This window comes from Schistocerca nitens, chromosome 1 (assembly GCF_023898315.1).
Source record: "Schistocerca nitens isolate TAMUIC-IGC-003100 chromosome 1, iqSchNite1.1, whole genome shotgun sequence".
Lineage (NCBI taxonomy): Eukaryota > Metazoa > Arthropoda > Insecta > Orthoptera > Acrididae > Schistocerca > Schistocerca nitens.
Window position 1 is genome coordinate 528,709,719 of NC_064614.1, and position 17,391 is coordinate 528,727,109.

Consider the following 17,391-nt stretch of genomic DNA (forward strand, 5'->3'; position numbering starts at 1 on the left):
CAACTGAAAAATGTTTTCCTCTTCTTTCTTGTTACATACTTATAAATAATTAGAAACCATCATAGCAGCAAGCAATACAAAAAACAGTAAACAACAGCAATTACATTAAATTTAACTGCAAATAAGAACTCAACTGACTAACAACACAACAATTGAGCTCCAGTGAGGCTAACAATTTACTGTAGTTGGTAAGGAAGGAAGAAGGATTGGGTTTAATGTCCTGTTGACACCGAGGTCATTAGAAACTGAGCACAAGCTCAGATTGTGTCAATGATGGGGAAGAAAACTGGCTGTTCCCTTTCACAGGAACCATCCTGGCATTTGCCTCAAATGATTTAGGGAAATCTCGGAATGGCCGGATACGGATTTGACCATCGTCCTCCTGAAAGTCAAACTGGTCTTGGCTAAAGTAGCGATAGGTGATAGCAGATTGTGTTATCAATACATCAACAGATAAGTCTATCGATGGCCTTACTATCAATATTGCATATCCTTTTTCGTCATACCTTTCAATTTCACTACATGGCAAAAGGTTGTGCCTCATTTCATTTGGTGATAGGGGCATCCAGATCTCCTGGACTACTCCTTTGACTACATCCTTCTGAAATCCCTATAAAATTGGAGCAGATGTACCCTGTCTGCTACCCAAGACCTGTGGCTAAGGCCTACAGGGTTCTGGCTTTCATGTTCCTCAGGTGTAGCAACCATGACAATGTGGAGTAAAAAAAAATGATGCCCAGAAATCTCATGAGGTCTTTAAAATGTAGAATGGTATCTCTCATACACAAGCTAGGTAAATTAAAATTACAACAAAATCAACACACACACACACACACACACACACACACACACTTATAGGAAGAAAACTGAAAACCTGTCTTAGCAGCCCACTTCTCTAACCTCCGCACAGCAAGCTGCAACTGACGAGTCACTGTTGCAGCAAAATCATTCATAAATAAGGAGCATTTTAAAGGGCTCTTTACCGCAAACATGATACTGTTTATAGTAAAGAGCGTAATAGTTAAGCTTGTCTCCAATGTGGACCCTAAAGAAAAAAACACTCAGGAAAGACCATATGAAGAAGGTGAGGCGGCCACGAAAGCCCCACTGATGAAGTTACTCTAGAATACCATGTGTCCAAGTAGTGTCATACACTTTACTGATGTCTAAGTAGATACCAGCACAGTAATGTTTATACAGGAAAGCCAGCCACAAGCAGAGTAGCTTGTCGACATGGTTCGAAATCTCCACAATCCACACTGAGAGCAGCTAAGGAATTGTCCGATCTCTAGCAACCAGATCGAATGATGGATAACCATTCGCTCCAGGGTCTTTCCAACACAGATTGTTAAGGCGATACTCCAGTAACAAGTGGGACATGTGCAGTCCTTTCCTCATTTGAGAAAAGGGATCAAAATTGCCTCTCTCCAATGGGTGGGAAGTAAACTGTCTGTCATATCAAATTCAAACATTCAAGGAGGATTTCCTTTGATGCTGTAGGCGAACGTCAAAGCATGTAACACCAGATTTGGTTGTGACAGGGTGCAGTATCACAAGTCTCAGACAATGCCAATTCCAGCTCTCACATGGAGAGATGGTAGTTGTAAGACTCAGAATAGTTGGATCTGATGTCCACGTTGCCCTTCTCTTCAGTAGAACAATAGCAGCAAAACGCTGGATCCTGACTGGCATTAGCAGTAATCTTTGCAAAATGATCCACCAATGTCTGCGTGATGTCTCCAGGCACTGTCTGGAGACACCACTGTTTCAGTTGTCTGGAGACACCACTGTTTCAGCACTGCTGCTATTTGTAAACAATTGTGTTTGCCAGAAAACCTGTTGATGGCCTCACATACTTTTGTAGAACAAGTGAACGGTTGATGGAGTCCAGGAACAAACACTTGCTGTGATATTTTCTTGCTCTTCTTAATCAGGTGTCAAGTCTTAGCTCTTGCGACACAACATGCTGCGACGATGTCTGCTGTTAGGTGGTACTTAAACCATTGAAGAGCGGTACAGCTGTCTGGATTGCTGACTGGCACTCAACAGACTACCAAGGTAAATGTTACCCCTAAGAGGAGCTGACAACTTTGGGATGGATAAGTCTGTGGCATGATGCAATGCGGTCCACACATTCCTGGACACTGCCACAGTGTTCGAAGACAGCCAGCTGGCTGAACAGGGTCCAGTTAGCCCTGCTGAGCATCCATTTCAGTGGCTTCTGTTCAGGTAATGTTCCATCCACAGTGGGAAGTGGTAACTGGAATTAAGGTCATCAGCTGCTTCAAACTGAGAAGTCTGCCTGGGCAGAGCAGAAAGAGAGGTCGATGGCCAAGAACAACCCAGTAGCAGCCCAGAAGTCAGTGGGACTGCACACCTCCTGAGAAATCATAAGATTCTCCAAGACTCAACCACTAGGGTAAATATAGTGTGAGCTCCATAATATATTTGACATCTCTTAGTAAGAGAAATGGTTGGGGAAGTTGTTCCTTAAGATCTACCTCAGAGTCTATTCCATCTTTTTTTTTTTTTTTTTTTTTTTTTTTTTTGTGGTTTTAGGGCACACAACTACAGTGACCGTTAGCGCCCAGACTAAATTATGAATGCACTGCAAGGCACAATGTTAAAACAGCAACTAAAAAGAACAACACTATAAAAGGTACATTAACAGGCAAGGGATTAAAAGAAAACAGCATAATCAAATGTCCTTAGACAGGTTTGTCAAGTGGATAAAACGAAGAAAGCGAGCAGCTGCTCCTGGGTAATCCGCTAAAATTACGTCCAGAGTACATGGCAGGCCAAGATCAATGCGCAGTGTGTTAAAATTCGGACAGGACGTTAAAATGTGGCATACTGTCAGCAACTGCCCACATGGGCAGAACGGCGCTGGCGCAGCTGTCAGTGGCTGAACCGGCAGTGTCCAATCTGTAACCGGGCCAAAACAACCTCCTCCCGCCGAGAAGGGCGTGAAGAGGTCATCCAAGCCGTTGGGAAAGGTCTCAAGGCCCAAAGCTTGTGTTCAGTAATTGTAGACCAATCGGCATGCCACAGCGATAACATGCGCTGACAAATGACCCTGCTAAAATCAGATGAAGGCACACATCAAGAAGCTGTCTGAGGCTGGAGGACCGCAGCCTTGGTCGTGGCATCTGCAGCTTCGTTCCCAGGGATACCGACATGGCCAAGAACCCACATAAAGGTAACCGGAGAACTGTTGTCCACCAGCTGCTGAAGAGAGCGTTGGATCTGGTGCACCAAAGGGTGAACCGGATACGGATCACTGAGGCTCTGGATGGCGCTCAGGGAATCAGAGCGGGTGACATAAGCAGAATGTCGGTGGCGGCAGATGTAAAGAACAGCCTGATAGAGGGCAAATAGCTCAGCTGTGAAGACCGAACAATGGCCATGGAGCCGGTATTTGAAGCTGTGTGCCCCGACAATAAAAGAACACCCGACACTGTCATTGGCCTTAGAGCCATCTGAATAAATGAAGATCGTATTAATGAACTTTGAACGAAGTTTGACAAACCGCGAGCGGTGTACCAAAGCTGGGGTAGAAATCTCCTTTGGGAGCGAGCTGAGGTCAAGGTGTGAACCTGAGCCAAGGTGGCGTTTGGCTCTCTCCCACTCTAAAGGTTGCAGGGAGTGGAAAATAAAGTTGCTGAAGGAGGCGACGAAAGCGAACTCCAGGAGGTAGCAGGGCAGATACATACAACCCGTATTGACGGTCGAGAGAGTCGTCAAAAAAGGAACGATAAGACGGGTGGTCGGGCATTGACAATAGCCGAAAGGAATACCGACAAAGCAGTATATCACGCCGGTAGGTTAGTGGCAATTCACCGGCTTCAGGATGAAGACTCTCGATGGGACTAGTATAGAACGCTCCGATCGCAAGACGTAACCCCCGATGTTGGATAGCATTGAGGCGGGATAAGATCGACGGCCGTGCAGGGCTCCCATAATCCAGCTTTGAGCGGACGATTGACCGATATAGGCGAAGTAGGACGGTTCGATCCGCTCCCCACGACGTACCGCTGAGAACACAGATGAGATTTAGGGAATGGGTACAACGGGCAGCCAAATATGACATGTGGAGACCAGTCAAATGTAAGACCTAAAAATTTTGTTGTCTCCACGAATGGGAGAGCAACGGGACCGAGATGTAAGGACGGTGGGAGAAACTCTTTGTAGTGCCAGAAGTTAATACAGACCATCTTCTCAGCAGAAAAACGGAAGCCATTGGCGACACTCCAGGAGTAAAGACGGTCAAGACAACACTGAAGACAGCACTCCAGGAGACATGTACGCTGCGCGCTGCAGTAAATGGTAAAATCGTCCACAAAAAGGGAGCCTGATACATCAGCCAGGAGGCAATCCATTACTGGATTGGTCGCTGTGGCAAAGAGAGCGACACTCAAAACTGAGCGCTGTGGTACCCCATTCTCCTGGCGAAAGGCGTCGGACAGGACAAAACCCACATGTACCCTGAACTTTCGATCCATTAAAAATGCAAGAATAAAAAGAGGGAGGCGACCGTGAAGGCCCCATGTATGCACGGTGCGGAGAATGCCCGCCCTCCAACATGTGTCGCAAGCCTTCTCCAAATCAAAGAACACTGCCACTGTCTGATGCTTCCGCAAGAAGTTATTCATAATGAAGGTCAACAAAGTAACCAGATGGTCAACAGCAGAGCGGCACCTACGAAATCCACATTGCACATTGTTAAGTAGGCATCGAGATTCGAGCAGCCAAACCAAACAAAGAGTTAACCATTCATTCCATCACCTTACAGACACAGCTGGTAAGGGAAATGGGTCGATAACTGGGAGGCTAGTGCTTGTCCTTCCCTGGCTTAGGAATCAGGACAACAATAGATTCTCGCCAGCATGTGGGAACACGACCCTCAATCCAGATGCGATTATAAATACGAAGAAGAAAACCCTTACCCGCAGGAGAAAGGGTCTTCAGCATCTGAATATGAATAGAATCAGGCCCCGGAACGAAGGACCGTGACCGGGCAAGTGCACTTTCGAGTTCCCGCATGGTGAATGAGGCATTATAACTTTCATGATTCGAGGAGTGGAAGTTAGGTGGCCTTGCCTCCTCTGCCTGTTGTCGGGGGAGGAAGGCAGGGTGATAATGAGCACAGCTCGAAACCTCTGCGAAAAATCAGCTGAAAGCATTGGAGACATCCTCAGGGGCCACAAGGACGTCAATCGCGACCGTCAAGCCAGAAATGGGTGAGTGGACCTTAATGCCAGATAGCCGGCACAGGCTACCCCAGAAAACAGGAGGAGGAGTAAAACTGTTGAAGAAGCTTGTGAAAGCAGCCCAGCTGGCTTTCTTTAATAACACGACGACACTGCGCACGTAATCGTTTATAATTAATACAATTTGCCCTCGTAGGGTGGCGTTTAAAGGTGCGTAAAGCACGTCGACGAGCACGTATAGCGTCTCTACATGCTGCGGTCCACCAGGGGACCGGTATGCGACATGAAGAAGAAGTAGTATGAGGCATGGAATATTCAGCAGCAGTGATAATGACTTCCGTGAGGTGTGAGACCTGACTATCGCAGCTTGCGAAGTTTTGATCCTGAAATGTTGCCCTGGAAGAGAAGAGCCCCCAGTCTGCTTTGGAAATGTTCCAACTAGTTGAGCATGGAGATGGGGTATGATGCAGGAGATGGATAACACAAGGGAAGAGGTCGCTCGAATACGTATCAGAAGGAGCGTACCACTCAAACCGACGTGCGAGTCGGGTAGTACATATAGAGAGGTCTAAATGGGAATAGGTGTGTGTTGTGTCCGAAAGAAAAGTAGGGGCACCAGTATTGAGGCAGACAAGATTGAGGTGGTTGAAAAGGTCTGCTAAAGGTACGTTGTCCAAGACGCAATGCACACTAGCGACTGCGACGGGTCGCTAAGTGACGTCAGAAGTTGCCTACTGGCGCATGTGCAGTTCGAGTTTGGGATGCAACGCGCGTCTGTTGCGGCAGCTGCCGCAGCACTGCACCAGTGGGCAGTGTTGCGACGGAAGTCGGACGACACAAAGACGTACAGCTGCCAGAAAGATGTCGAGCCAGTCAAGGAAAACTGAAATGAGCCACTCACAGGATGTAATGCTCTGTGAGCTGGTCTCGCAACATCCTTGCCTTTATGATTTGAAGAACCCTAAATATAGGTAAACTTTGTTTAGAGACAGAATTTGGGAAGAAATTGGTGCATAGTTGAAACTGGCAGGTGAGTGAAATACATATTACTTTCCCATTAATGCAAATTTTTCAGTCCTGTTATGAAATACAGTATAATCCATGCAGATGTAGAATTAGAATGATGAAAATGAACTTGCAGGTTAATTTTCACATTACTCTTTTTTTTGTGACGATAAAAATTGAAAACGGCAAGTACATTATAAAATGAACAATCTAAAGTACAACGAGAAAGTTACATTTTACAATACCTTCACTTTGAAAGTAAACAGTAGATTGGTGTCTTGATGATACCTTCCAGTTGTGAAAAACCACCACCAGATTGTTGTACAGCTTTCTGTAATCAATAGGTGTTCGTTTTTGAGGAAGGCGTTTCTCAACAAATTGCGCAAACAGTACGCTGCAATAAGTAATTTGTCACATTCACTTCAATTCATTGGTAGAAGATGGTGCTCAAAAAACTTGTGCCAAAAGTGCACAACTGTTTTACAAGGCCCTTCTGGTCTGACACAGTTCACAATTGAAATTCGTCTTTTGTAAATCTTGGGAGTCTTCTTTTGAGAGCAGCTTGGCAAGATTGAATGTTCATGTCATCCATAACGATGTATGCTGTCAGAATATAAGAATATGGAAGGTCATCTGGATGGGAATAAAGAGTCAGTCGGCTATGAAAGTTGCCTTAGCTTGTTCCAAAAGTTTCTGCATGGGAGAAACTGACAAGTATAATTTGGGGAAATTTTGTGAACAAGCATGGACATTATTCCTTCCACATTTCTGCCAGTGTATACTGTAGACGTTCAGAATGAAAATTCTAGAGATGTGTAAGGTGTAACCCTATCTTGTTGTCAAGAACTTGAAACAATGCAATGACGCTAGCATGCACTTATTGTTAATAAACTTATCTTTCATTGGAATTTTAGGTGAAATGTGCAAAAACAGATGGAGGAATATTCGGGACTCGTATCAGAGAAATAAACGAGAAATAAAGCTCGGAACAGGCTCACATGCCTCAGCAAAACCAAGAAAATGGGTTCTGCTTGATCACTTGGCTTTCCTGGAGACAGTTCAACAGGAGAGGCAGTACATATATTTGTTGATTTTAAACACGCTGCTTTCATCTGCACATCTGTTTCGTTTCTTTGCTATTGTAAATAATAATTTTTGCCTCATATGATATATTTAAAGAGCTACAACCAAAAATACTTCATTCCAGATCTATCTCCAATATTTCTCTATCGGAAGAAATGCCCGACAGTATAGTTTCTGACATTATAACTGATTTCGAGGAGAATACAGATGTTGAATCTCCTCAGCCAGAAACGTCTGAAATGACAGAGGTGGAATGCACAGTAGATCTAGGTACAACTTCCAAGCAGTTGAATGAAGAACCTCGTCCCAGCGGCACAAACGTACGTAAAAGGAAGAAGTTGTGTTCTGAGGATAGAATATTTGACCTGCTCGAAAAACGAGAGTGAGCGGGAAATGGCATTTGAAGAAATAAAAAAAAGATGCCTGGAAACAAGTGCAAAGTTAAGATGTCGATTTGTTCTTACACAGCATGGGCCTGACAATGAAATCATTCCATCCTACTACTTTGGCAGAGAGAAAAAAAATCTGCATTCTAGTGATGGACATGCAACTTGAAAATGAAAAGTTTCAGACTACGGCAGAACAGCCTAAAACTATCTGAGACGATTGTGCCGTAAGCGACATGCACTGTATATTTTCTCTTTTCTAAAAATGTTGCTTCATTTATAAAAGTGTGCAGTTCTTTTTAAAATGCATGTTGTTTCATTCAGTTTCACGAATTTTTTTGTCGTTTTAAATCAGTTACAATTATGAAAATAAACTTGCTTATAGAGTTGAAAATTATTCTTTTATTTGTGGCACTACAAACTGAAAAGACAAGTACATTATAAAATTAACTATATTAATAGGAAATATGGCTGTCCTTCATAACAGTAATAATCATTTGTTGTTATTGCCTGGGGTTCAATATCTGTTTTGCCAAGGTACAGAACTTTCATTTGCGAAATAATCTGTAAACTGCTTTCTAACCTGGAAACCTTCAATTTGAGAGAAACCGCCATGAAGTGTGATGGCAACTAAGTTTTGCGTTGATTGCTGCAGTGTTTTATCCTCGGTGTAGTAGGGTTCCCCATTTCTTTCGAGGTAGGCATCTCTCAATAGATTATGCAAACAACATGCTGCAATATCTATTTTGTCACACGTAGTCATTTTAACAGCAATTGGTTGGTAGAATACTCTAAAAACTTGGGCCAGAAGTGCAAAAATGTTTTCCGAGACTTTTCTGTGCATCCTGGCGTGCTTCACTTCTTGTATATGGTTTTATCATGTGTTTGCCAAGACGGAATGCTTCATCATCTACAATGACGTATGGTGTCACAGTATCAGAATCTGGAAGAGCAGATGCAGGAGGATAAAACTCTGTTTGGCTAAGCAATGTCCCTATTTTTGATTTATGTAAGATTCCGCTGTCTCGTTTTCCATATGATCCAACGTCTATCATTACAAACTTATATTTTGCATCGACAATAGCTAAGAGAACAGTAGAGAAATACTCATGGTGATTGTAATAAAGGGATCCAGAATTAGGTGGGCAAATCATTCTAATGTGCTTGCCATCTATAGCACCGACACAGTTTGGAAACTACCATTTGTTACAAAATTCCCTTGCATTTTCCAAAAGTTTCTCTTTTGAAGGTACTGGCACGTAAAGTGGAGAAAGTCTGTTGACAAGTGCTGTGAGTACTTCTTCCACTAGTCTACTGATGTATCCTGTGGAGATTCGGAAGGAGAATGCTAAGGATGCGAAAGATTCTCTTGTTGCCAAGAACCTGAAAATAAGAGAACCCATTAAGCTACTATTTTGAATAGACTTAGCTTCCATGAGATACTAGTGAAATATGCAAGAACAGACGGAACATTTTTGGGACTTCCTTGGAGAAATAAAAGAAAAATAAAGCTTGGAAAAGGACCAGTTTTTTGCTAATGTGGTGTTGGGGATAATAATTGAAGCCTGTGGTTGATAATTTTTTGTTAAGATGACCATGTACATGTGTAATGAAATGCATAACAGTGTTTGCTGAAATAATTTCATTCATACCAATTCAGTCAGTCGGTTTTGTGGTGCACCATTAAAAGTAGCTTAGGTCATGAAGGTAAATGTTGTGATGCTCCTTGTAGATTCATCTGCCTCATGTATGATATAGATGACATGTGTGATAAGTAAAAGAATATTGTTTTCCAATTCCCTGGAATACGGTTTATGAGCGAATCCGATGAATTTACGTAAATTTAAATATTATAGGACACATTCTCACGCATTTTCTTACAACTTTTGTTGATACATTTAACGAGCTATAACAAGAGAGACTTTGTTCCAGATATGTCTGCAATATTTTGCTTTCACAGTTGAATGAAATGATAGACAATACGGTTTCCATCACTGGGACTGATTCCAAAGACAATATGAAAGTTGAATCCATATCAATAAATCTGATAAAAGCCTGAGACAAAAGAAATGCTGCATCAAAAGTTTCAGATGAACGAACAATTGTTCTGATCCCAGCGCCGCAAATGTACATAAGATAATAAAACTACACGTACCTTAACGTCACTGCGAGTTTTTCAGCTGCACTGATAGGTTTCTTGACCCGGTTGCACGATTTTCTCTGTATGTCACTTTCCAAAACATGAGCAAACTGGCTGACACTTAATCTGAAATAATGTCTGAATTTCGTATCATCATTTAAAAGGTGCCTGTTAAACAGCCTTCATCAGCACGTGTCGCAAAAAGACAATGAACCTCCTCCTTCTTCCTTTTGTTGTGGAGCCACAACAACGTTCCTGTGTCATTGTCTTCTTCTTGCTGTAAAATATCTAAGTACTTTAAAGTGAAATCGAATGTGGCTCTACTTCTCTCCATCATGTCAATGACAGACCGCAGCTTGGGAAACACACTCCGCTACTGACAAGTGAAGGTCAGATACAGCTGAGCGACAGATGGCATTCCCATCCATACTTATCGCATGAAGTACTGTGAAGCGACAATGCGATACTCACGGGAAGTAATACTCAAACCCAGTGTCGCTACGATTTACCTACCACGTCATATAAAAAATATAATTGAGGGCAAGGCGATATTAAACTAATTTGAACATTTTTTCGCTCTGTTGAAAAACGTAACTTTTTGACATTTGTTGGTTTTGTTAGGACATCTACTTCTACTTGGGTATCCTCGTCCAGGTTCAGAAGAAAATACTAGAGGTGAGTAATTTATCCTCTTCCCAAGAATGAGAAGAAAATATATTGAAGGCAGCATGTCTTTACTTTTAAGAAACCTACATTTCGTGGCATTTTAAATGAAATTGTCAAGAGCATATGGAGAAATATTAGTAACTCATACCGAGAAATATATGACATAAAATGGTTTCATTAGGTCCAAATGTGTCGGCGAAACAAAACAAATGCACTCTCTATCGTGTGTTGACCACATGATTCACGTTGCGCGTCAACAGAACTGGCGGCTAGTCGTGATGCTCCCGGAGATATATGAGCCCAAATCTCGGAAATGGAGATCGATATCATTCTGATCTCAACTTTAAAAATAATTTCGATATGTTAGCTTCTTTTCATCGGCAACGATGTATGACCTAATGTGAACCATATGCAAAGTAGCCAGCGACCACATTTTTCACTGTACACAATTCAAATTTTGTACTTGTAAATTAAGTATCGGAATAACTGTGACGAATATCGGAAAAATAGACACCCCATTATCAAGCTGTGATGTGAAACTGTAAGATATGCAAACATCAATTTTTTGTGCCTTTTACTTTCCTCGCAATCAATAGAGAAGTAATATACAGCGAAAAAAAAACACGCAAAGCCGGAAGAGATACTTTTCAATTTTTTAAAGTAAAAGGAGAATCTGTATCGAAAAACTAACTCTGGGAGCCGATGTAACTTTGTTCCATTAACATACAGCACTTTTTACAGCAAGGAAATCTGAATTCTTATTTTTCTTATGTATTTTAATCTGCCGCCGCCGACCAGAGCTTGGGAAACAGCGACGACTCCTGTCGTGTTGCGGCCTTGTCGCTGTCTGTCAGGGTGGGAAAAGAGGAGGGGGCAGCGTCGTAGTCGCAGCCAACTGTCGCGTCTTGGACAACATAGCTTAACAGGGAGCCTCTCGGGCAGGATGCTGGAAAGCCCCAAAGGGGATGGTCGGCATTGAAGTCTCCAGTCAACAAAAATGGTGCAGGTAGCTGAGCAATAATTTGCATCATGTCTGCCCTGGTAATGGCAGACGACGATGGTGTGTAAACAGTACAAATGGAATATGTGAAAATGAGGAGAGTAATTCAGACGGCAACTGCCTGCAGATCAGTGTGCAATGTGATGGGATCGTAGTAGATTTCATCCCGGACCAGCAACATAACCCCTCCATGAGCCAGAATACTTGTCACAGGGGGTATGTCAAAACGCACAGAGGTATAGTGTGCCAAGTCAATACGATCGCATGGGCGTAGCTTCGTTTGCTGGAGAGCTACTACGAGCGGACAGTGCAAGCGTAGCAACAACTTTAAGTCCTCTTGGTTTGAGCGAATGCCATGAATATTCCAATGAAGAAGAGCCATCGTGAGAAGAAAAAGGAGAAGCAAGAAGGGGTCACCTTGAAGGCCGCTGAGGGCCTGTCTTCGAGCGAGCACTATTGCCGCTATCAACAGGCGGAGAGTCATTGTCAATTTTTTCAATAGGTTCGTAGGCCACCATGTTAAGAAGGTCGGGAGGGGGAGCGTCCTCCGCCAGTGAACAGCCAGATGTTCGGCTACCAGCAGTGCGGCCAGGCGAAACGGATGACGGCCTGGGGCGACAACCGCTGGGTGGCGCAGGAGAAGAAACGCGCCGAGGCGGGGAAAGAGAACTTTGCTTCCTTCTTGGAAGGTTGTTTAGTCGAAGTACTGGCCGATGGCTGGGAGGTAGGGGTACGTAAGAAGTCTTCATGGGACGGTTCCTTCTTGAATGCCCGTGCATCTGACTTCTGGGTCTTAGTCTTGGCAGAAGCCGATGAAGGTGCTTGTGTCTTAGGGGTGATGGGAGGAAGAGGAGACGTTGACCGGGCGATCTTAGCACTAGCCAAACAGATGACCGTAGCGCTAAAGGTCAGATCACATGTCTGTGTCAATACCTCCCTGGTAGGCCGAGGAGAGGCGATGACGGTACTGTATTTCCCCGCTGTGAGCAGCGTGAGCTTCCTACTAGAAAAAGCTTGCGAGCAGCCGAGGTGAACACTTTCTCTTTGACCCGAATTTCCTGTATACAGCGTTCATCCTTGTAGATGGGACAGTCGCGTGAGAACACTACATGGTCACCCTGACAGTTCACACAACGAGGAGACGGAGGTGGACAGTCACCCTCATGGGCGTCCCTGCCACAAGTGATGCATTTAGCCGCATTAGAACAAGACTGGCAGGTGTGGTTAAAACGCTGACACTGGTAGCAGTGCGTAGGTGTCGGGACATAGGGGGCGAACAGAAACAACCTCATAGCCCACTTTGATGCGCGATAGCAGCTGAACACTATCAAAGGTCAAGAAAAGTGTGTGAGTCGGTACAAGGTCATTGTCGACCTTTTTCATGACCATATGGACAGCCGTCACGCCCTGCTCAGCGAGGAAAGACTGAATCTCCTCATCAGTCAATCCGCCGAGTGATCTAGTATATACCACACCACGCGGCGAATTCAAAGTGCGGTGAGCCTCCACCCGGACAGGGAATGTGTACAGGAGTGTGGCCCGAAGGAGTTTTTGTGTCTGAAAGGCGCTCTCAGTTTCCAACAAGGTAACGTTACGCATCCTGGTACAAGACTTGACAGGTCCAGCTATGGCATCTACGCCCTTCTGAATAACGAAAGGGTTGACAGATGAAAAATCCTTTCCGTCCTCAATCTAGAAACTACGAGGAACTTTGAGGCAGGCGGTAGTACTTTTATCACTGGTGGTTGGTCAAGTTTCCGTTTTTGGGCAGAAGTCGAGAAAGAAGAAGAAGAGAAATCCATTGCAGATGAATCCCCCATGATTGCCAGCGTCTCCGATGGTGCGCTCCTTCCTTGTGAGGAACCTCTCAGAGGGCACTCTTAGGTGAATGTTTACACCTCAGGTCACACCTCCCGAGAAACGGACGGAGGGACCAATCGGAAGGTGTCAGCTTGGGCAATCACCCCTCCCCAGGCCTGGCCTTTACCATGAGGTACGCGCAGGCCCTACTCGTCTACCCAGGGCGGGGAATTACACTTTACCCTGTCACCGGCTACGCGTGTGAACGCGTAGGGCGGGGAATTACACTTTACCCTGTCACCGGCTACGCGTGCGAACGCGTGGGTCAGCCTTCAGGCACGCACAGGGAGAAAAGAAGAATAGGAAAAAAAAGGAGAGGGAGAGAAAGGACAGACTGTCTCAAACGCCGAGGCGGAGACCATAGGGTGGACAAGAAGGCAAGGAGAAGAAGATAAGGTAAAAAGTAAGGAAAACAGTGAGAGAGGGAGAAGGACAAAGAAAGGAAACAAACAAAGGAAGGAAGAAACCAGAATAAGTGAAAAACCAAAATGACCACAAATGTAAGTCGCTGAACCGTCCGTCTCCGGATGCAGGCGCAAACTACCCCCTTGAGGGGGAGGGACTCCTTTTAGTTGCCTCTTACGACAGGCAGGAATACCTCGGGCCTATTCTTACCCCGGACCCGCAGGGGGGATCTTGTGGGAGTAAAAGTGAGCAAACAGTGATCCCCCAACACACGTGACTTTCAACTGTGACTGCTTGCAAGTCAGTAACTATGGGTAGAAAAAGGGAGTGGTGTGCGTTACTGACCAACATAGTGACCCCTCCCTTGGCTCTTTTTCCAGTCAGGTCATCCTTGAAGTGGAGGGTAAACATGTTTCTTGTAAACAAGCACAGGGGGCATTGCCTATGCAAGGAGCTGCAGTTCCTCCATATGAGACCTGAACCCATTCGTGTTCCACTCTAGTATTGGAGCCATTTCAGCACTTTGCACTGGGGAGGTGGGGCACATTTAGAGTGAGGGGGAGTGAAGCAAATGCCTGCGTTCGATGATGAGGTATCTAACACTATGATGTTCTCCTAAGCAGTCAGATGTGCCAGAATAACTTCTGACTACGCCCGGGCAGCTTTTTACCTGAACACTGTGACCCCTTCCATGCTCCTATTCCCTTCGAGGACATGAGGAAAAGGGGGCATTGAGTCACTCTGCTTTCATGTGCCTTCTTGATGCTCCCTGCAGAGCTATTGCTCGTCTCTTCTGTTGTTGCCACCAGGACTGCTATGTCTTCACTCGCTTTGCTTTGCCATATACAAGTACAAGTACAGGTGGATGTGTCCACCTTGGGAACAGGTTTCCACACCATGCAACCATATGAAGTAGCAAAGACAGTGGATTTTGTTGCCTTATATTCTTGTTTTGCTTCGGCGTGGGGAATCCACATGGTCACTTTTAATTTCCTGAATTTTGCATTTCTCAGCAAAAACAGGGTAGTCCCAGCTCCACACTGGGTGGCTCCCAGAGCAGTTGATGCAGATCGACAGAGACGGGCAGTTCACTCCCAGTGTCATTGACTGCTTTTCCACACTTCACAGTGGTCACTTCAGCTCCACAACTCACTGCTGTACAGCCAAAACACTGGAATTTATAACACCACATAGGATCAGGTACGTAAGGCCTAACTGAAGCTGGAGGAATCCTGCCACAATACATTTAGGCAGTGTTGGAAAACTAAAGGTAACAATGAAAGTGGCAGTCTTCTCAGTTTCTCCATTATTCCTTTGCATTCGTTGCTCCACATCCACCATCAAATGTGTGTCCATTCTTGGTTCAGTTCTGCTACGTCCATGTCCGTGGTATAACAGCACATGACCATATGAGTTGAGAGAGGTGTGCATCTCAACGATAGCAGTCACCCAATTTGTGCGATTTCTTAAGAAATTCCACCCACTTTGACCGGTTAGTTTCGACCAACAACGAACCATTACACACTTCTTTAATAGCTTAAAAGGTGCCACCAAGTCCTAATTCTCTATGGATATAGAAGGGGGACACTTTTTCAAATGTCCCCTACTTCCTCTTGATAAAAAAAAAAAAAAATAAAAAAAATAAAAAAAAAAAAACACATTTTGATTTTTGACTCCTTGAGGCCTGTTACTAAAGTCCAACTGATTCTGATAATCAGGAGAGCTAGCCTTCCTCATTTGTTTGGATGAATGGGTGTAACTATTCCCAGGTGGTACACTCATAATACTGGGAGGAGAAGGAGAAGATTTCGGGGGTTTCATCTTGGTTCCACAAACAGCTTTGGAAACAAGGGTCTATCCAGACAGAGCCATGCGTAAGTGAGGAAACTTTATACAACTGAGGTGCGGCAGGTTCCCCAGAAGTTGCCCACTAATGACTGTTCTACCTGAACAGCCATGCATCTCATGACCATGCAGCACACCTTGATACTGAGAGATTTTATCATTTTCACGATATGGGAAGTTAAGCCAAGATACATGTTCCCTGTGATACACAATATTCCATCGCCATCCCCACAGCGGTCGTTGAGACATGCCCAGAGCTTTTGGTAACAACGTCTGGCGGTGACCATCAGTCCCCAGCTTAGGAACCATGGGGTTGTCAAATTTGGTGTGAAATATTAAAAACAGCTACACCCATCTCTAAAATGCAATCCTTCAAGTATTTTCGATAAATGAAAGGTCCTCAATATAGTTAAAAATGTTTCCAGTAGGTGTGAATTTGTGTTGCAAAGGCCAGGTTTTTGCATACTAGCATTCTAGTGATATCTTTATGGCTTTATTAGCTCATTAGTAAATTTATGTTCTGATAAATGGTGTATATAGATAGTAAAAGGTTACAATTAGCATCTGCTATTCTGCTATAAATCATCACTTGGGGCCAAGTGAATATAATGTAGAAAAACTTAATGCATTTTCTAGACATTCTCTTTTAAAACTTGAATTATCATCATGTAAATTGTTTCTGACCAACTGTTTTCTTTCACAATACTTTTCCCTGTGCTTTTAGAATCTTTTATACACTTTAAAAACCTAGACTGTTCATTACTTTGGAAAAAAAATTATTAAAAACCCATTGCTTCAAGATTACGTCCCTTGAGCTTTTTCAGGAATTATTCTGCTATGAATTCTTTTTCTTTAAAAAGAAGAAGAAGAAGAAGAAGAAGAAGATTCTGTGGCTGCCATGCTGAGTACTCAAAAGCTTCGAAAATGTTTTGAATTTTTTTCTGAAGCCAGTTCAGTGATGCAGGTATAGTCAGCAAATGAATTTGTTTGATCTTCATAGTTTGGTGTCAGCTATTCCTTATGTTACAATGCATCAAGTCCATATCCTATTAAAATATGTGGAACTTTGGAGAAACTTAAGTTGAGGCCAGAATGATTTCAGGAGTGGAGAAAGAGTTCTAAGGATAACTCCCATCTGGGCAGTACAGAGAAGCTGGTGGTGAAAGGGAGGATCCTGGTGTTCCAGGTTGTGAAGCAGCCACTGAAACTGAACATTTTTTGTTCAGCTGGCTGTTGGACCACAAGTTGGTCCACTTTGCTCTTAGCTACAGTTTGGCAGTGGCCACATGTCCTGGCGAACAGCTGGATGGTAGCCATACTAATATAAAAAGTTCTGCAATGCGTACCAGGATGTATGGCCACTGCCTAGCTATGGCCCCAAGCAAAAATGACCTCCCTGTGGCACAACATGCGGCTGAACATAATGTGCTTCATTTCAGTGACTGTTTCACAACTTGGGCCGTCTGAAACCCTCTTCCAACACTAGCTTCTCTGGACTGCACAGATGGGACTTGTCTTACAATGTATTCTCCGCTACTGAAATCATCCTGACCTCAACCTGATGCAACCTGCTATTCCCGACCCTCCACCAACAGTTCTGCCCCATCTGTTCTATCACCTCCTCCCAATTCACGTCCTCCACCCTCATTGCGCTCCACTTTGCCAAGATCATCAATCTTTTCCTGTCTCTCTTGTTCTCCATCAGCTTTTTCCACTTTCTGCTATTTTCATTTGCCGCCCCTATTGTCCCCCTCTCCCACAGCCTCCTGATGCCATGTCACGCAATCTTGT

At 44.1% G+C, this 17,391-nt stretch overlaps 1 protein-coding gene across 1 annotated transcript in view; it reads right to left on the bottom strand.

Annotated features, from left to right (window-relative positions):
* Nucleotides 1-17,391, bottom strand: part of LOC126253495 (nuclear pore complex protein Nup153) — a 129,281-nt gene that overhangs the window by 65,111 nt on the left and 46,779 nt on the right. The gene's annotated exons all lie outside the window — the stretch shown is intronic.